Source organism: Pleurodeles waltl, unplaced genomic scaffold, assembly GCF_031143425.1.
Source record: "Pleurodeles waltl isolate 20211129_DDA unplaced genomic scaffold, aPleWal1.hap1.20221129 scaffold_37, whole genome shotgun sequence".
In the NCBI taxonomy this organism is placed as follows: domain Eukaryota; kingdom Metazoa; phylum Chordata; class Amphibia; order Caudata; family Salamandridae; genus Pleurodeles; species Pleurodeles waltl.
The window spans coordinates 5,271,895-5,293,569 of record NW_027150076.1 but is presented as its reverse complement, the minus strand read 5'-3'; the positions used below and the strand labels follow the sequence as shown (position 1 = coordinate 5,293,569).

The 21,675-nt window shown below is 44.8% G+C and overlaps 2 pseudogenes; both read right to left on the bottom strand.

The window, feature by feature from the left end:
* The window catches only part of LOC138276117 (zinc finger protein 436-like), a 286,585-nt pseudogene that overhangs the window by 54,300 nt on the left and 210,610 nt on the right, over positions 1-21,675 (bottom strand).
* Positions 15,644-17,389, bottom strand: LOC138276130 (zinc finger protein 658B-like; annotated as a pseudogene).

Below are 21,675 nucleotides of genomic sequence, written 5' to 3'. Positions count from 1 at the left end.
TAGGGTTATTGGCGTTTTAAATGTATAACTGGATTCTTCTTGCCACATAAATTGGTCAACCCTGCCTCATAATTTGGTCCTCTCTGCCACATAATTCCAGTGACCCTGCAGACAACTAAAGCGCTCCCATTTACCTTCTTCCTCTGTCTGCAGCAAAAATGAAAATGTTGCCATTATTTACTATATTTTTAAAATATTATTATTTTGGGGTCCCCCCAACGTACCAAATGCTGTCAGTCACAAGCACCATAGCTGTGAGAATTGACAGATAAAGGAGTTTAAAAAAGAGATAAAGTGTAGTAATGAGTCTGAAGTTTGCGCACAAGGTCGATACAAAAATGTGCGTTTCCATTCCAGTGTGTTGACTTATTATCTGTCTCATGCATTCAGAAAGAAATATACATTTATCGAGTAAATAAATGCCGAAACATAGTAGTTTCAGCTTTATTTTTTACTTTAAAAAAAATCTGAAATATTTATGGGCAAAGACAAATTTAGCAAACAATAGATTTGGATAAATAGAGACGGAAATTAAAATAAATAAAAAGCATATAACCGCGAGCCCTACTTATAACACATGCACAGATCCTCATCCTTCCTCCAGCCGCTTTTAAATCTTTGGTGTTCAGCTCAATACTGCGTTTGCAATTCTGTACAATAAATGTGGAGTCTGCACTGGAGAATGAGCATCCAATATTCACGTTGTAATTGATTTCATAACATGTTCACATCAGTCTCATCTGCATTTTCAAAAGCGGCTGCAGGTTGGAACAGGTGATAACTTGCAGATAGATTGTCGATTTGTGCAATAAACTCCTGAAGTGGAACAAACATTCTGCCATAAGGTCTCCCTATCAGCTAATGTCCTTGGATTTTCATCGAAAACTACTAAAGGCGAAGGAGGCGCTAGACTCGCTTTTATTGCTTAAATAGTGGGTGTAATTCTGCTCAATAAGCTGTTTCACACTTTGGCCAGATTTACAAGGCCCTAGTGCATAATTTTTTTTTACACTCATGTGGTTCAACGAGGCAAAAATCGCAGCACCACATTTACAAAGTGGCTCAACGCATGCACAGCGCCACTCTGTGACTCCTTGAACCACATTATGCCCACGCCCGGCATAATGTATGCAAGAGGGGGGGGGGGCGTTCCTGCATTAAGAAGCCAGCAAAAATGGCGTAATCAAATCTACAAGATTTAATTGCGCCATTTTTGGTGTCATTCGTCAAATGGTGTCATTTGGTGAAATCAATGGGCCTCTGTGCGCTTTGCTGCACTAGTGTCATCGAAAAATTAGACAGCTGAAAATTAAGAGAGGCGCAGGCCACGGAAAGGAGTCTCCATACGCAAAACAAGCGCGGCCACTTTTCTGCATTCTTGCACATCAAGGGCTGACGAGGACGGTCACTTTATACACTTTGCCCAGTCAAAGATATTCTAACAACGGAGCTTCCAGGGCACCCATCGCTTAGGAGTATTTGCTGCTACTCAATCTGTATTGAATCAGCAACGGGACCTATGCACTAGCAAACCTAGAACTGAAGCTGCAAACCCGGGGTCACCTCAGCCGAGCATCCGTTGCCCTGGCGCAAGCATTGATGCTCGGCCACAACACCAAGGCGGCCTTCTCAATAACCTATAGAAAGAGGGACACCTAGAGCATCCGTTGCCCTGGCGCGAGCATTGATGCTCGGCCACAACACCAAGGCGACATCTCAATAACCTATAGAAAGAGGGGCACCTACAGCATCCGTTGCCCTGGCGGGAGCATTGATGCTCAACCACAACACCAAGGCGACATCTCAATGTCCTATAGAAAGAGGGGCACCTACAGCATCCGTTGCCCTGGCGGGAGCATTGATGCTCGCCCACAACACCAAGGCGACATCTCAATGTCCTATAGAAAGAGGGGCACCTACAGCATCCGCTGCCCTGGCGGGGGCATTGATGCTCAGCCGCAGCACCAAGGCGGCATCTCAATAACCTATAGAAAGAGGGGCACCTACAGCATCCGTTGCCCTGGCGGGAGCATTGATGCTCAACCGCAACACCAAGGCGACATCTCAATAACCTATAGAAAGAGGGGCACCTACAGCATCCGTTGCCCTGGCGGGAGCATTGATGCTCAACCGCAACACCAAGGCGACATCTCAATATCCTATAGAAAGAGGGGCACCTACAGCATCCGTTGCCCTGGCGGGAGCATTGATGCTCGCCCACAACACCAAGGCGACATCTCAATATCCTATAGAAAGAGGGGCACCTACAGCATCCGTTGCCCTGGCGGGAGCATTGATGCTCAACCGCAACACCAAGGCGACATCTCAATATCCTATAGAAAGAGGGGCACCTACAGCATCCGTTGCCCTGGCGCGAGCATTGATGCTCGGCCACAACACCAAGTCGACATCTCAATATCCTGTAGAAAGAGGGGCACCTACAGCATCCGTTGCCCTGGCGCGAGCATTGATGCTCGGCCGCAACACCAAGGCGACATCTCAATAACCTTTAGAAAGAGGGGCACCTACAGCATCCCAAGAATGCACCAGTATTTTAAGGAATAGTGGCTGTTATGAATTACACTAATATTGCATTTTATAATATGATGCTCTATTTATTTGAAAGCTTTCTAATTTAAAGGCACAAGCAAAACTTTAGCACTAGGCGTGGGTGGAAGTTGTAGAGTTTCACTGAGTTACGTAAAAACTCTGCTACATTCCACAGAGTTCCACGAGCAGCGGAGTTTTAGTACATCACGCTGCTTGCGTTAATTTTTAGTGCTGGAAGCTTGTCTTGCGCGAACGGCACCATGCGGCGCCCCAGAAGGCGCTGCTTCTTTCTGCCGCTGGAGTAGATTTAATACTTAAGCGGCAGCTTTCTCATCGCGAGCAGCAGCGCCCTGCTGTGACCGCCCGTGCTGAGAAATCTCACGAGGGTCGGTCTAGTCCGGTGAAGTTTACAGCCGCCTCTATTTAGCACCTGACATTTTGTTCAGGCTTTCTCTTTTAATTCTCTTCCTTTATTTAAAAAAAAAAGCTGTATATGTTTTCCTCTATTGGTGCAACGGTTTTAATTAAGTGTGCACTATGGAATTAACTGAACTGAACTCATTGGTCTGTGGACGGTGTGTAGTGGGACAGTAATATGTCACACCAGCCTGTTCCCTCTTCTCTCTCACATAAGAGGAGATGAAGTTGGTTCCCTGGTCGGAAATCAGAGTCTTAGGAAATCCAACCCTAGAAGAGCGCCTGGGAGAGCGTTAGATATCACCTTTGGAGATGTACTAGTCAAAGGCACCACCTCTGGACGCTTGGAGCATGATCTACCACAAAGCAAATGTACTGATGCTGAGGGTGGGAGGTTCATGTGGATCAACAGTGTTCTTCTCCATCCACTCAAATCAAACGCCTGGACGCCCTGGAGGCACCAGTGGTGCTGTGGTTTTACCTTCATGATTTGCAGAATCTCTCTTGTCCCTGTGTATCCCAGGCCATAGAACAGAGATATCCTGGGCCTTTCTGATGCCCAAGTGTCCATCCAAGGGCGCGTTGTGGACCAGCGACAGCAGGAAGTTACTGTGCACAAGTGAAACCAATAGCCTCTCACTAGCACCCTGCTCAGGAATCACCAACTCACTATGTAGCGGACATCCTTGCCGCCAGCACTGGGTCTCATTTACAAAGGTAAATTACACCTTGGGGTAGCCTCACTAAATGTTGCTATTCACCAAATACAAGTGTAAGGTACTACTAAATAAAAACAGCAGCAAGTCCACTATTACACATGGCCAACCACTGGTACCACAACACGCTCCCATTGAAGTTAAATTGAATTAAAATAAACCCCATAAGAAATAATGTAAACATGAAATTATATTATTTAAGATAGTTAAAAATATAAATACATCTAAATTAATGTTAAAATATATGTACAAATTGTACATATTCATTATTTGATTATAAACTATTTTAATAGGCAATTTTGAATTTCAAGATTAATATAAAAATAATAATTATTAAAATATTTCAATTAATTCTACACATCCCTTTTAGTCATCATAAATGCATAAATATTTTTTCATAGGTGGAAATTTATTTTTTAATTTAAAATTCAGAAAAATAATTTGAATTAAATTTAATATATTTCCACAAACAAAAGATGTATTTCAAAATTAATACTGTTGCAGAATTTGTTTTCATTTTGGCAAACTATATATTCAATTATTTAACAATAATATTTAATGTAAACATTTTTTTAAAATATTAATTTTAGTGCTACCGTTTTTAACATCTTCCCAATAATTTACCACTGGGAAACTCTGCTGTGGTTTTCAATAGTTTTCTAGCTCTCTTCGGGTAGGAGCCCCCCTCCCATTGACACTAGCTTCTAGCACAAACCCCATCGTGGTTGAGTGATTCTGCTTCAAGGCATCTGAGATCCTCACCCAAACGGCCACTTGATTCAGTGCAACAGTGCCCTCTGAGGTCCCTTCACTCAAAGCCAGTACACTATGATGGGTACAGCTGGCACAATGTCTTTCACCTGATCTTCTCGCTTTTAATGCCCGTTCTTGTGACACTTAAAGTAAGTAGCCCCACTCGGTTTGGAATAAACATCCAGTCCACCCTTCTAGTACTGTTCCTGACTTGAAAACCAACTCCTGTTCTGTGTCTGTCCCTCTATGAAACCTTGAGATTTGCCCTGGCCCCTAACTTCAGGTTTAGAACAAGTTCTGTTGGGAATTATGTATTCCTTTTGTCTTAGAGTCATACTGCCCCACCCTGGTAACTAACCACTTGTCAGTCAACACTGCAACCTTTTCTAGGTCCCTCCCTGATAGGTCTGTCAGTTAGTGCCTGACTGGGATATTGCAGCCTTCCTTGGGTCTCTCTCTCTTACAATTAGCAGGTTATGGGAATAAACATCTTTGGCCTCCATCCCTCTCAGCCACTCACTCCAATCAGACAACACACCAAGAATCCAGCTCTCAAATCTTTGCTCTCTAATTTCTCTCTCACCATCCTAAAAACCTTTGCAGTTACTGAGCTGGCTTCAGCCCAAACCTTCTAATTAGAGCCTCTTTCATTCACTCAAAATTCAATGTTTTAGTCCCAGGCATCCTTCCATTTACTAATGACTTGTGGGAGTGGCTGTCTTTGACACGTCATTTAAAGCCTGAGCCCTGCAAACAATCTCAAAGCTCACAAACCATTCCAAAACATCTTGTCCATCCACATGTGAATGGACAAGCTCTTCTGATAGAGTTATTATTTTTCCCAGATGTAGCTGTCTTCGCTTCTATCCTGAGTTTCTCTCTCTCCCTCCCTCTCTCACACACACATTCTTCTTTCCCTGTCTTTCCATTTCCCACCCCCCATGGTCATTACTGTACTCCTCATGAGCCCATTCTTCCTGTCTCTCCCTCATTTTTTCCACTTGTCCCTGGTGAGCTAATCTCAGCATCTCCTTCTCCAACTCCTTGGTCTTCTCCCCTTCCTCAGCCCTGTCCATCTGGAGACCCAACTGCATGTGCAGGGTCTTAGCTAGAGCTAACACACAAGGGAATAACATCTGGAGTTGGTGTCAATGATACACTAGAAATCAGTGGAGACTGCCTTGGGAAAACGCGGAAAGGAAAAAATGGGGATACCCTAGGGTGTGTTTGGAGATCTGAGCTAAAGAGCTAACAGAGCATGGCGCTACAACACTTACTCCAAGGTTTCCTATCATGGTTCCCTTCCAAGAGTCCATCACAGGTTCTCCACTCTGATTTCTAACTGGTCACTAATGTACAAATACTGCCTGCCCTTGTTCCTGGTAACCTGCCACACTCTCTCCAAACATAGATCCCTCAACTGATCTCGGGACAAGGTATACAAGTCTATTCCAACCAACCTTGCACCTGAGATGTTGCTGTGTAGGTGTTAAAGTTTAAAGGTTGTACTTATTACTGTGTGGTTGAAAGTAGAAATTGACTAAGCAGGATTTCACACCACTTGCTGCTAATTGTCAGACTTTGTTTAGGGAGGCCACAGAACAAGCAGGAGTTACTGGACTTTAGCCGTAGAGCCTGGGCCTTTTGCCTCTGATGTTCCAGGATATGTCCTACTATACCTCTGCAGCTGGGCCAAGTACAACTCTTTCAGCATTTGGGTCTCAGCGGTAGCGACGTCAAGCATTCACAGGGTTCTCAGGGTGGTAGTTTGGGGGCGATTGATGCGCAACACTCAACAATCACCACGCAGTGCGTAACTTGTCATTTATGAAAAGAAAGTACATTAATACACTCAGAAAACTCAATACTGCACCCTACAGTATGCAAGTATGAATATCTCACTGATGCAAAATCACTGTATCCTGGGATTGACAATCCCCCTCTCCCTACTGACCCCCACTCTCTGCCCTTTTCCTAGGTTTAAGTGATGTATGACCAAGTGCAGATATCAGACACCCCCTCTAGAGTTCCTGCACCCAGTTACTTTCCTCAGTCCCAAATGTTCTTGGATCTCACCAATTCATAGCTCTGTGGAGGAGCCGGTCACAGCAGGGACCAGGAGCATGCATCTGACTTCCCCCCCTTTTCCTGAGAAGAGACGCACTGCCTGTGAGTGCTCTGGCACTCTGGCCAACTATGCTGAAGTAGCAGCAAAGGCTGCTGCCCTGAGGCTTCGGCATCATTGAAGGTCCCTGGCTGGCCGCAGACCCTCTTCTTAGCTTCAGGTGAGTTGGACAGTGAGCAACGAGATCAGAGGTCTCAAAATGCAACAGGGCACATCTTCACCTGTGACACAACCCCACCTCAGCTCTCTATAGTGGGATAGTGGTGAAGTTTGCTCTGGTTCAGTCAGTCATCACAGTGATGCACTCAGCTGTGATACAACTTTGAAACTTTGCACTGTCACATTCTGTTTAACATAAGTTTAGGTTCACAGCTGCACCAATCAGGCATAACTTGAAGACAGTGCCACGGGGGAGGCCACTCAGGCACAACTTCTTGATCACAGGTGTATAATATGCTCAGGCACAACCTCAGAACAATACCACAATACAGGCCGCTCGGTCAGAAGAGCCAACACACTGGTCCTTGGAGCATCTCTCTCCAGGTGGATGAGCCATCAATTCTGGGGTCAGCTGCTTCTGCTCACTCTGAACAATCGCACCTCCTGCCTGGCTGGTGTATTCCTTCTGTGTCTCAGCATGCAGGTTAGCCTGCACGTCCTTCAGGAAAAGGTGTCAACTCTTTCTTCCAGGTCAGACTCAAGGTGAAGACCCCCCACCTCAGAGGTGTGTGAGCTTTCTGCACCTGGCAACAGCAGCACACAGAACAGGAGGACGAACGAGGAAGAAGACAAAAGGCCAGCCTCACCTACAGAATCCTTCACGCTATGAGATAACAGAGTCCTACCTTTCAATTCCACAATTGACATAGCTCAAGGAAAGTAATCAGCAGACCCTCACAGCAAAATGAGCTAATCCAGTGTCTAAAGAGAACCCTATCTCCCCTTTCCTCCCTTCAGTGTCCAGGTTTCCTCCCTCCAGCTTCAGGAAAGTCAGAAATACCCTTCCACTATCTAGGAAAACAACTGAAACGCCATCCTGTGTACTTGGATACTCCATGACTCACGTACACTCATACACCACACAGGCTACACACAAATACACACATATTATATGCACTGGAACATTAGCACCACGACCTTGGTAAGAGCACAAAAGCAGAATTTACACAAGTGGGCCAGTAGGTCTCCAGTCCTGTGACTCAGATAAAAAGGTATGTTCACCAGAACGATTTCACAACCCACAGTATGCTGCCCCCACTGCTCTACATGCTAAACCTACGATGGACATCTACTGTCCAACACATGACGGCATGCTTGAGTTGCCCCTCCAGATACAGGGCAGGTCCTGGATCTCACTCACGTGAAGGAATAGGGTTAGGCCTTCCCTCACACACTGCATTTGTGTGAAACTGGGGCAAACCCTAAACCCAGGATGCAAGATACTCGAGGTTAGGCAATCAGGGCAGGGATACATGACTGTCAGGGCAGGGATACATGACTGTCAGGGCAGGGATACATGACTGTCAGGGTAGGGATGCATGACTGTCAGGGCAGGGATGCATGACTGTCAGGGCAGGGATGCATGACTGTCAGGGCAGGGATACATGACTGTCAGGCAGGGATACATGACTGTCAGGGCAGGGATGCATGACTGTCAGGGCAGGGATGCATGACTGTCAGGCAGGGATACATGACTGTCAGGGCAGGGATACATGACTGTCAGGGCAGGGATGCATGACTGTCAGGGCAGGGATGCATGACTGTCAGGGCAGGGATACATGACTGTCAGGCAGGGATACATGACTGTCAGGGCAGGGATGCATGACTGTCAGGGCAGGGATGCATGACTGTCAGGCAGGGATACATGACTGTCAGGGCAGGGATGCATGACTGTCAGGGCAGGGATGCATGACTGTCAGGGCAGGGATGCATGACTGTCAGGGCAGGGATACATGACTGTCAGGCAGGGATACATGACTGTCAGGGCAGGGATGCATGACTGTCAGGGCAGGGATACATGACTGTCAGGCAGGGATACATGACTGTCAGGGCAGGGATACATGACTGTCAGGGCAGGGATGCATGACTGTCAGGGCAGGGATGCATGACTGTCAGGGCAGGGATGCATGACTGTCAGGCAGGGATACATGACTGTCAGGGCAGGGATGCATGACTGTCAGGGCAGGGATACATGACTGTCAGGCAGGGATACATGACTGTCAGGGCAGGGATACATGACTGTCAGGGCAGGGATGCATGACTGTCAGGGCAGGGATGCATGACTGTCAGGGCAGGGATGCATGACTGTCAGGGCAGGGATACATGACTGTCAGGCAGGGATGCATGACTGTCAGGGCAGGGATGCATGACTGTCAGGGCAGGGATGCATGACTGTCAGGCAGGGATACATGACTGTCAGGGCAGGGATACATGACTGTCAGGGCAGGGATGCATGACTGTCAGGGCAGGGATACATGACTGTCAGGCAGGGATACATGACTGTCAGGGCAGGGATGCATGACTGTCAGGGCAGGGATACATGACTGTCAGGCAGGGATACATGACTGTCAGGGCAGGGATACATGACTGTAGGGCAGGGATACATGACTGTAGGGCAGGGATACATGACTGTCAGGGCAGAGATACATGACTGGACTCCATACCGGGGACATTCCCAACCCAATACTAATGCTAACTCTATTAAGCTCCCTACAATGTTGCAGATTCCTAAAGAGAGGGAACCGAAAACCTAGCCATGACACTGCACAGATTTCCCAGGAAGAGTCTGCAGCCAGTCTCCCCATACAGGGTCATGATAAAGGCCTGGCAACCACCACTATAATCAGCTGCCACCAACCACTGGCAGTGTCATGACCTAGTCTTTGGGGCAGTAGTCACCCATGTCTGAAGAAGTACCATATAGAGATCCCTATACCCACCAGAATATAGCACTGCTTCATTAGCAACTTACTACAGTCACCTACAGCACTTGTGATGAGACTCGTGAGGCAGGTCTCCTGCACAAGAAATCATACGAGTTGTGCCAGTGTGCTAAAATGAAGAACAGGCTATCACATGAGCATTCTGCCAGGGACTTTCGACTAACCCTACAGACAGTGTCTGCTGTTCACCCATCAAATGTTTGGTTGTATGTACTACCGTTTTCTAAGAACTAGAATCCTTTCTTGGGTCGGGTCATATCTTAACTGCACATCTTACCAGGACTTTGTTTTTGTGGTTTTCTTGATTTGACCTGCTCCACTATACGTAAATGTCTTCTTTTAAAAGTAACACTCCAATGAAAAGTGACATATTTTTAAAAGCCTGGGTTGCCACTTTTTGAAGCCTTCACTTTTCTTTTACATATCATTGTTATTGGGTGAGTTGCTTCAATAAGCTCTATTAAAATGAACCAAGACTGCAAATCCCAGGGTACACTGAGAAGTTAAATTAAAACCCAGATCTGGAACATGTGTCTCCCATTGACATGGATTCATCTTGTCGCCGAGTCATTCCTTATCTTGAGCTCCAAACCTATTACCTCCTGAAGTAAGCCTTCGCTTCTCAGATAAGCGACCAAAATATTTCTGCAAGAAGATCTTGCATATTGGAAAAATATTTGCTGATCCCTCTAAAGGACAGCCTGGTAATGACCTACCAAAACAGCCAGTAGAAATCAAGTTGTTTTAAGTTTGGTGGGTTTCTCAGGTTCAGCTGTAACTGCAGCAGTCTAGGGAAGATTAGCCTTCCACCTTGAAGAGTCTGACACCAGTCAGTGCACTAATATCTGTAAATTATTAATAAATTCCTTAGTGGGGGCCTAGTCACTGTCAGTCATAAGCAGTTCATGCCTTGCCCTTCCAGAACAAAGTCTGTCTGTTCCCTGTGAAAGCCAAGCATTTCTGGACAGAAACCAATGAACATTTACTCACACATGAGACCAAACTAGCCCTGGCAGAGCTCTAGGACAAGCCACTCTGCTCTTGTCTCCTACAGGTGCTGCAGGGGAGTGTGTAAAAGAGGTTGGGCTTATTAAAGAGTGCATCATTTTGTAGTTATATTGTCATCTTTTGCTGTGTTTTAAAGGCAGAGGTGAAATATTAGGATAAGTCTTCTGACAAATGACTGCTTATTCTGTTAACATGGCGATTGGTCTTTACTTTTCTTACTCTGGCTTCAAAGCAAGAAGAATTTTTAAAGTAGACTATGTAACAACCTCGCTGGTGTACATGCAGTGTGACAGCAGAGGCTGTAGAATGTCATTGTTTAACACACAACAACATTTAAATACCTGTACCTTTCATAACTACTGATATATTTCAGAATTTATGAGCAGCAAAAAATCATAAATTAAATCCATTTGTTTGCAATTCTGAAGTGTGATGAGAACAACGATTTTAAAAGGTTCAAGACAAATAAAAAATGCAAAAATTATATTCACTGAAACCCAATTTCCATACATCATCATTTCCGTGTTATATACCTTTATCAGTGGTCATTTAAATGGAAAATGTGCTGTCTGTAGATGACAGTGTGTTACTGTATGGTGCTTTAACTAGAGACTCAGGCCCGCCATGCACAGTTATCAATGATGTGATTTCAAATGTTGCAGTCATGGTATTAATGATGCTACAAAACATGTCATGAGTGATGTGATATGTGCGGTAACTGGCTGTGCATGGTGAGGGTGTGAGTTAAAGTTACTTTAGGGCACGAGTTATAGTTACTAGAGATAAATATTACTGGTGAATTTCAGTGGTTTATGAGTTTAAGACGTTACGTTGTCACTGACATTTTCACCTAACTATGACATCACTTTAACCTTTGTTTTTTCAGTGAATTTCTAAGGTATTTTTTAATGTAAAGCAAGATATAACTACAACTATTATCTCCAACGTCACTTTAACCTTTGTTTTTTTCAAAGAATTTCTAGGTTTCTTTTTAACATAAATGCTTATATTTTATTACCATACGTAAGGCCAACCCCTGCTGCACTAAGCCTTTGACCATGCGTGGCGTTGGGTTAGCCATAGGGCCTGGCCTGCTGCCAAGCTCTGCCTCCAACTCCCATAGGGCAGTTTACACCTGCCGCGCACAGTCATTACGTTAAAGGTTTTGCGGGCAGGACCTGTGTCTAACACTTTGCACACAAGGAACCCGATGCCATGAGGTGGGCCGCAGGTCTGGCATGTGTACAGGGCCTGCATCCAGCCCTTGCAAGCAGCCAATCCCATGCAACACACGCCCTTCTGGCATGCGCAGGGTGTAGGAAAGTACCATCTTGCCTGGCATGTTGCCCCTATTTTTCACTGTATATATGTTGTTTTAGTTGTATGTGTCACTGGGACCCTGCCATTCGGGGCCCCAGTGCTCATAAGTGTGCCTGAAGGTGGTACCTGTGTTATGACTAACTGTCTCACTGAGGTTCTGCTATCCAGAACCTCAGTGGTTATGCTCTCTCTTTGCTTTCCAAATTGTCACTAACAGGCTAGTGACCAATTTCACCAATTCACATTGGCATACTGGAACACCCTTATAATTCCCTAGTATATGGTACTGAGGTACCCAGGGTATTGGGGTTCCAGGAGATCCCTATGGGCTGCAGCATTTCTTTTGCCACCTATAGGGAGCTCTGACAATTCTTACACAGGCCTGCCACTGCAGCCTGAGTGAAATAATGCACACATTATTTCACAGCCATTTTCACTGCACTTAAGTAACTTATAAGTCACCTATATGTCTAACCTTTACTTAGTAAAGGTTGGGTGCTAAGTTACTTACTGTGTGGGCACCCTGGCACTAGCCAGAGTGCTCCCACATCGTTCAGGGCAAATTCCCCGGACTTTGTGAGTGCGGGGACACCATTACACGCGTGCACTACACATAGGTCACTACGTATGTGTAGCTTCACAATGGTAACTCGGAATATGGCCATGTAACATGTCTAAGATCATGGAATTGCCCCCTCTATGCCATCCTGGCATTGTTGGTACAATCCCATGATCCCACGGGTCTGTAGCTCAGACCCGGGTACTGCCAAACTGCCTTTTCAAGGGTTTCACTGCAGCTGCTGCTGCTGCCAATCCCTCAGACAGGTTTCTGCCCTCCTGGGGTCCAGCCAGGCATGGCCCAGGAAGGCAGAACAAAGGACTTCCTCAGAGAGAGGGTGTTACACCCTCTCCCTTTGGAAAAAGGTGTGAAGGCAGGGGAGGAGTAGCCTCCCCCAGCCTCTGGAAATGCTTTCATGGGCACAGATGGTGCCCATTTCTGCATAAGCCAGTCTACACCGGTTCAGGGACCCCTTAGCCCTGCTCTGGCGTGAAACTGGACAAAGGAAAGGGGAGTGACCACTCCCCTGACCTGCACCTCCCCTGGGAGGTGCCCAGAGCTCCTCCAGTGTGCTCCAGACCTCTGCCATCATGGAAACAGAGGTGCTGCTGGCACACTGGACTGCTGTGAGTGGCCAGTGCCAGCAGGTGACGTCAGAGACTCCTTCTGATAGGCTCCTTCAGGTGTTGCTAGCCTATCCTCTCTCCTAAGTAGCCAAACCCTCTTTTCTGGCTATTTAGGGTATCTGCTTTGGGGAATTCCTTAGATAACGAATGCAAGAGCTCATCAGAGTTCCTCTGCATCTCTCTCTTCACCTTCTGTCAAGGAAACGACTGCTGACCGTGCTGGAAGCCTGCAAAACTGCAACAAAGTAGCAAAGACGACTACTGCAACTCTGTAACGCTGATCCTGCCGCCTTCTCGACTGTTTTCCTGGTCGTGCATGCTGTGGGGGTAGTCTGCCTCCTCTCTGCACTAGAAGCTCCGAAGAAATCTCCCGTGGGTCGACGGAATCTTCCCCCTGCAACCGCGGGCACCAAAGAACTGCATTACCGGTACTCTGGGTCTCCTCTCAGCACGACGAGTGAGGTCCCTTGATTCCAGCAACTCTGTCCAAGTGACTCCCACAGTCCAGTGACTGGGTCCACGACACTCTAACCTGCATTGCACGACTTTCTAAGTTGTCCTCCGGCGGCGTGGGACTCCTTTGTGCAACTTCGGGTGAGCACTATTTCACTCCTCTGCGTAGTGCCTGTTTCGGCACTTCTGCGGCTGCTGCCTGCTTCTGACAGGGCTCCTTGTCTTGCTTGACGCTCCCTCTGTCCCCAGACGCAATTGGCGACATCCTGGTCCCTCCTGGACCACAGCAGCACGCAAAAACCCTTACTGCACGATTTGCAGCTAGCAAGGCTTGTTGGCAGTCTTTCTTCAGGAAAATACTTCTGCACGACTCTCCACGGCGTGGGGGGATCCATCCTCCAAAGGGGAAGTCTCTAGCCCTTGTCGTTCCTGCAGAATCCTCAGCTTCTACTGTCCAGTAGCAGCTTCTTTGCACCCACAGCTGGCATTTCCTGGGCATCTGCCCATCTCCGACTTGCTTGTGACTTTTGGACTTGGTCCCCTGGTACCCTCGTTTGGAAATCCATCGTTGTTGCATTGCTGGTTTGTGTCTTTCCTGCAGAATTCCCCATCACAACTTCTGTGCTCTTTGGGGAACTTTAGTGCACTTTGCACTCACTTTTCAGGGTCTTGGGGTGGGCTATTTTTCTAACCCTAACTGTTTTCTTACAGTCCCAGCGACCCTCTACAAGGTCACATAGGTTTGGGGTCCATTCGTGGTTCGCATTCCACTTTTGGAGTATATGGTTTGTGTTGCCCCTATCCCTATGTGTCCCCATTGCATCCTATTGTAACTATACATTGTTTGCACTGTTTTCTAAGACTATACTGCATATTTTTGGTATTGTGTACATATATCTTGTGTATATTTGCTATCCTCATACTGAGGGTACTCACTGAGATACTTTGGCATATTGTCATAAAAATAAAGTACCTTTATTTTTAGTATATCTGTGTATTGTGTTTTCTTATGATATTGTGCAAGTGACACTAGTGGTACTGTAGGAGCTTCACTCGTCTCCTAGTTCAGCCTAAGCTGCTCTGCTAAGCTACCATTATCTATCAGCCTAAGCTGCTAGACACCCTATACACTAATAAGGGATACCTGGGCCTGGTGCAAGGTGTAAATACCCCTTGGTACTCACTACAAGCCAGTCCAGCCTCCTACACAGGGTGCCGTTGGTCTTGCGGGGGCCTGGCCCCACTCAGGTAGACTAATGCTTTTGTTAGAGAGTCACAGCACCAAAATGTAACAAGTAGGCCTACTGGCTTCACCAAGGGCAGAGCACATATCAATATAAATAAAGCATATATAGCATAATATACATATATATATATATATATATATATATATATATATATATATATATATATACATAAATCATCTTTCTCCAAAAATCACTAATGTTTTTAAGCAAATGTATATTTCAGTAATTCAGACAATGCAAAGTTCAATAAAAGGGATTATTACAAAAATATTTAACAAAGTTTTAATTAAAAAATCAATATGCCTGTGAGTCTTCTGTTTAACATAGTTTTTTTTATCAAAGCAGTTTGTGGTCTGCAAAATGTTAAAAGAAAGACACAGAGACATTTTTTTTAATATAAAACCAACATGTCTCTCAGTCTTTCTTTTAACAATTTTCAACTAACAAAAGGGAATCAGAAAAAAAACACAGAGGGCCTTGCACTTCAGCTGAAGACCATAGTGCGCCAGCCAGGAGGGGTTTTGAAAAATATGATAAGTTCTCCTGGGGTCATGAAATCCAAGACCCCGGGGACTTGCTATTTTTTTTTTATGTTGTGGTGCTGGAAGGCTGATGTACTCCACAACATTAAAAAATGCTTGGTGATCCCCCTGTGCCTTATATGAGCACCACCAAGCTGCACAAAATATGTTTAAAACCCCTTGCCGGGAATTATGGGGTGCTCCTCTAAGGAGAAGTGAATAATAAACGTGGGGCTCTTGCCTCTCATTTATTTTCTTTTTGTTCTTTTTATTTTGGGTGTTCTGTGCAGCTCTACACCCGAGCCTTTACAGGCCCTGGGGACCGCATCCCCAGGGCCGGATTCATTTATTTAGGGAAGGGAGCATACACCTCTGCAGGACCACAACCCCTGGGCTGTTTTCTACTTTACAGGGAGGGAGGGGCTGCTCCCTCCTCAAACCTCTGAAGATTCACTAAAACTACTTCCACATTCATTGCAATGGTATGTTTTAACTCAGTGTGTCCCCGCTGATGTCTTTGTAGGTCTGATAATTGACTAAAGCTCCTCACACATTCACTGCACCTGCATGTTTTTCCCCTGTGTGTGGTTGTTGATATCTTTATAGGTCTGATAATATACTGAAGTTCTTCACACATTCAGTGCAATTGAATGGCGTTGTCCCGTGTGCCTTCGCTGATGAATCCTTAATGTTGACCAGTGACTAAAACTACTTTCACATTCATTGCAGTGGTATGACTTTTCCCCCGTGTGGGTTCTCTGATGCATCCTTAGGTTTAAGGAGTTACTAAAACTACTGCCACATTCACTGCAATGGTATGGTTTTTCCCCAGTGTGTGTTCGTTGATGTTTTTGTAGGTCTGATAATTGACTAAAGCTCTTCACACATTCACTTCATTTAAATGGCTTTTCCCCTGTGTGTGTGCGCTGATGTCTTTCTAAGGTTGATAAGTGACTAAAGCTCTTCACACATTCACTGCACCTAAATGGTTTTTCCCCAGTGTGTGTTCGCTGATGCTCTTTCAAGTGTGCTGACTGAATAAAGCTCTTCATACATTCACTGCACTTGAATGGTTTTTCTCCAGTGTGAATTCGCTGATGAATCCTTAAAGCTGAAGGGTCACTAAAACCACTGCCACATTCATTGCAATGATATGGTTTTTCCCCAATGTGAATTCGCTGATGAATCTTTAATGCTGAAGAGTCACTAAAACCATGTCCACATTCATTGCAATGATAAGGTTTTTCCCCATTATGTGTTTTCTGATGTCTGTGTAGATTTGCTATTCGACTAAAGCTTTTTGCACATTCATTGCACTTAAACGGCTTTTCCCCTGTGTGTGTTTGTTGATGACTTTGTAGCTGTGATAACCAACTAAAGCTCTTTTCACATTCACTGAACTTGACTGGTTTTTCCCCTGTGTGTGTTCACTGATGAATCCTTAATGTTGAGTAACAACTAAAACTGCTTCCACATTCATTGCAATCATATGTTCTTTCCCCTGTGTGTGTTCGCTGATGTCTTCGTAGGACTGATGACTGACTAAAGCTTTTCACACATTCACTGCAATTGAATGGCTTTTCTCCTGTGTGTGTTTGCTGATGAATCCTGAGGTTTGAGAAATCACTGAAACTACTTCCACATTCATTGCAATGGTATGGTTTTTCCCCAGTGTGTGTTCGTTGATGTTTTTGCAGGTGTGATAACCGACTAAAACTCTTCACACGTTCACTGCAATTGAATGGTTGTTCTCCTGTGTGTGTTTGCTGATGAATCCTTAATCCTGAACAGTCAATAAAACCACTGTCACATTCACTGCAATGGTATGGTTTTTCACCTGTGTGTCTTCCTTGATGACATTGTAGGGTTGATAAGTGACTAAAGCTTTTCACACATTCACTGCACCGAAATGGTTTTCCCCTGTGTGATTTCGCTGATGCCCTTTTGGGTGTGCTGATTGACTAAAGCTCTTCCCACATTCACCGCTCTTGAATGTTTTTTTACCCATGGGAGTTTGCTGATGGCGCTTTAGTAGATACGAGAAACTAAAGCTCTCACTAAATGTGTATGATTTTTCTTTCTTGGTTAGTATCTCTGGGTCAGATATATATTTGTCTGTATCCATTTGTCTATATTCCTGATGGGCCAACATGGCTGATGAAGCACTTATGTTATTCTAACATGTCCTGTATGATTGTGGTATCTTGCACGTTTGATTTCTGATTTAACAATAATGTACAATAGCCATTAAGTACCTGCCACACTCATAATATGTTTAAGGTTTCTTTGTAGGGATTTGTGTCTTTAGATTGGATTACGGTTATGCACGCTTGCATAAAGATATGTAGAGATTTATCTTCCTTCCAGTCGGTGCAAATTGGGACAGTCAGTTGTATTTCAGACAGCAGAACTCTTTCAGTTGTCTGGCTCCACTCGGTTGTGCTTTTCTCTGGTTGCTGTGGTCTGGCCAGAGGGGTTTACAATACACCAAGAGCACTGAATGATGGTCTATTATCGCTTTAGAAAAGAAAGCACTTCTGTAACCACATCATACTGACCTCATGATCAAAGCTGGCATTGGACATCTACTTATACAGGAGGTGGTTTCTCACTGTTGCTGCCTTAATATTCTAGAGGTCACTTCTTAGTCTTGTGGCGGGAAGGTGCACAGATCAGACTCTTACATCCATTGAACTGCCCTTGACTGCTTCCTCCAGGATCTATCAGTTTATGTCCAGGCTCCTCTGTCGCCAACTGCATCAATGTTTTCCTAAATACTGGAGCTCATTGTTGGTAAATGTTTTTTGCCGATTTGCTGTTTTATCTTCATTACTCATAATAATTTCATGCATTCAAGGCTTGTTTTCTGTTGGATGTAAAGATATTTAAAATTACTAAATGGAAACATAATGAAATGTGAACACACAATGTTGGTTGTAAAAGACATTTCTTCTTTACATCTTTGAAACTTAGCAAGGAATATTTCACCATACATGGATATTTAACTAAAGGTTCTGTTGATCACGTCACATCATTTAAACTTCTGAAAAGGAGGTGATTTACCAGTGTTCATAGAGTAAAGTTGGTAAAAAAAGGGCATTCACGGAGCATCCACATGTCATAGATACAGCTTTAGGTAGATGCACATGGATAAGATTTCATTTAAACAAGAACAGATTGTGGAAAAACAGGGATCGGGCTGGGCTGCTATTATTTAAGTAACTCTTCAGGAAGTATATAACAAAGGTAACTTTTCAGAAAGTGCATAACAAAAGCAACTACATTCACTCACCTTTTCTCAGTGCTTTCCTGTTCACATTGGATCAGCTCAAATGCCAACTCCTTTCTGCGCCTTACTGTTCATCAAGTCACCTTTGACACTTTCAACAGCTCCCCTGGTTCAAGCGTTCCTGGTTTCTTCTAACCTGGAAGACTGGAGCATTATTTTAAGTTGAAGAGGGCGTCCTATCGCCATAACAACTGTCCATCCCCCTAAAACTAGCATAGCTTACAGGGCCTGCTTCTGGCCCTGAAAGACAACTTCAACTTCAAAAAGCAAGTCTTTAGTTCTTCCTAAAGTCGATAAAGATTCAGCTCCTTCCAGGGCCTTTTTGTGAAACAGAATAAGGGGCTTATTGTAATGCCGTCCTTTACATTATATGCACAGATAAGACAAACACACATTGTTTCATATAGCTTAATATTCAATGTTATCACTCATTCGGTCCTTATAGACAATCCATCACAACTAATAATTTAGCTCACATATCCCTTAAAGATTTCTGTGCATATTACATTTTTTTACCTTTTTCCTACCTTAGTAGGATAGTATCTGACTTAATGGTGTCTGTTTGGGGCCCAAGATGCTACTTAGTGGTTGTACATTGTGTCCAGTGTCTTTCGAATGTTTGAAAATCTCAGTTTCATTAAATGACTGTATTATCTCACCACTGCTGTGACCTGCAGCCATAAGGCCATTATCTTAGTTGGGGGGTGGGGGTGGGAGGGCATGGATGTTCGTGATGGAAGTGAACAGATTTAAGCATCTACTTTGGTGTACACTTCTTATGAATACTATATGGGAAATAAAAACTTCTGAAATTGCAGGGGCCTGATAACTGTATCACTTGAAACACTTATGGACCAATTGGAGGGGATCTAAAGTGTGATTTGCTGGTACCGGACTGGAAGCCTTTGTCTTCTACCAGTGATGACTGAGCCCTGATGAAGCCTCAGAGTGGGATGAAATTCTGTGAGGAAAGTGGTTTATTATATGGTGTGCTTGTGCAGCGTGTAATGAAGGCACAATTCACAATTATCAGGTCCACTCAGGGTTGTTTATAGAACCTTAACTCACTCCTGTATATCTGTAGGTTAAAGAAGTCAGGCTTTATCAAAGGAACCAGTGTAAAGCATTTAGAAGTACCAAAACACTTGAGTAGAAAGAAAACCCAATAAATATTCAATACCAATTTATATAACTTGGTTGTATTTTTTTCTTTGAATAGATACCTCAATGATAAACATCCACCAGAGTGTTCTGCAGATATTAATTAATAAATAACTGCTTTTCACTAATGAAATAAATATGTTTAATCTACTGTGACTCATGGTTTAGGAATAGCCACAAAAGGTAACTTCAATATAGCTACAAGGGCATACTTGTGTGTCCGGACTCCAATATGAAGTCAGTTACGGGGACCAGTCAGGCCCAGTAGTTACCTCTTGGTTTAAGCAGCCTTCAGTTCCAGGTCCTATGGGCTAACTGTCATAGGAATCAATGGAGCGGTCCTGATGCAAGAGATGCAGGATGGTGAAGATGCTTAAGGATGCAATAGGGAACCAGTCATGGGGACCAGTCAGGTCCAGTAGTTACCTCTTGGATTAAGCAGTCTTCAGTTCCAGGTCCTATGTGTGAACCGCTGTTGGAATCAATGGAGTGGTCCTGATGCAAGAGATGCAGGATGGTGAAGATGCTCAAGGATGCAATAGGGAACCAGTCAAAGGGACCAGTGAGGTCCAGTAGTTACCTCTTGGATTAAGCAGTCTTCAGTTCCAGGTCCTATGGGTGAACAGCTGTAGGAATCAATGAAGTTGTCCTGATGCAAGGAATGCAGGATGATGAAGAGTCTCAAGGATGCAATAGGGAACCAGTCAGGTCCTGTAGTTACTGCTCGGTTTAAGCAGTCTTCAGTTCGAGGTCCTATGGGCTAACGGTCATGGGAATCAATAGAGTGCTCCTGATGCAAGAGATGCAGGACTATGAAGGTGCTCAAATACGCTGAAGCTGCTGAGCTAGTGTCATGGGGTCTTCCAATGGCGACCCCTTGGTCTACAAGCATGGGGGAGTGACTTTGGCCTCAGGGGTCGATGTCCCTTGACGTACAGTTGCCGAAAAGCACAAAACCAGTTGCCAGTGGTCTACTGGTCTCCTGTTACAGTAAAACCAACAGTTCCCTTTAACCTGCAATAACTTCCATGCTGAGCAACCAAACTGCACTCTGACATCTCTTCCTGATCCAGCAAACTCAGGCGCAACTTTTGAGGGTCAGGACTCAGTCTCCCAGGCTGCACCTCGGCGTCCGTTGGTGCTCAGGCTCCAGGCTCTTTGGCGATGGGCTCTCAAGTGTGCAGGCTTCTCAGCTTTTATGGCCCGGTTGCTGTAATCAGAATTTCAGCCATCTGTCTGTTGGCGTCAGCTTCTCTCCTTGGGGCCTGTGGAGAACGTTTCCATGAGGGGGCCACCACTGGCACAGTCCTTTCTTAGCTAGTCCAAGGTCCAAGGCACAGTCCTGTCTTTGGTGAAACCTCTTTTTGCAGGATCCAGAGACACTTCTATGCCCACTACGAGCTTAGGGAGATGTGGCGACCAACTAGCCAATGGGCTATCAGGTATCCTCCCGTCTGATGATGCCCACTCCTAACAAGGCAGAACCCTTCTGTTAGTGTTGAGTGCCTTAGCACAGCCCAGAGGTGTGACTCCTTAGAGGTATGTTTCCCTTCAAAAAATGGTTTCATAATGGCCTCCCCCTCTCTGCCTGAGATGCCACCCAGTCTGCTAAAACAAAAGAACCAATGGGGTGATGGCGAGGACCTGTGTGAGGCAAATCACCCACATTTCAATACACGACAGAAAGCCTGCACTCTGGATTAGTTTCAGGTTTTCACACAGACACCACAATGAGGCTTTTAAACACAGCTTGATGACGGACCATGCTGATGGTGTTGTGACCTCGTGTTTGGTTATAACGTCAGGCCTAATTTTATTATATATGAGTAGATTGATTCTGCAATGGAGTCTGGTCATTTTACCACTCATAGAGGCTGTATTAGCGAACCGGAATTTTACTTTTCGTCTTCTGTGGGTCATGAAGAGGCCTCAAATTGTTAAGGCTGAAACGTGTCAACCTATCTTTTTTAATGGAGGAGTTACTGTAA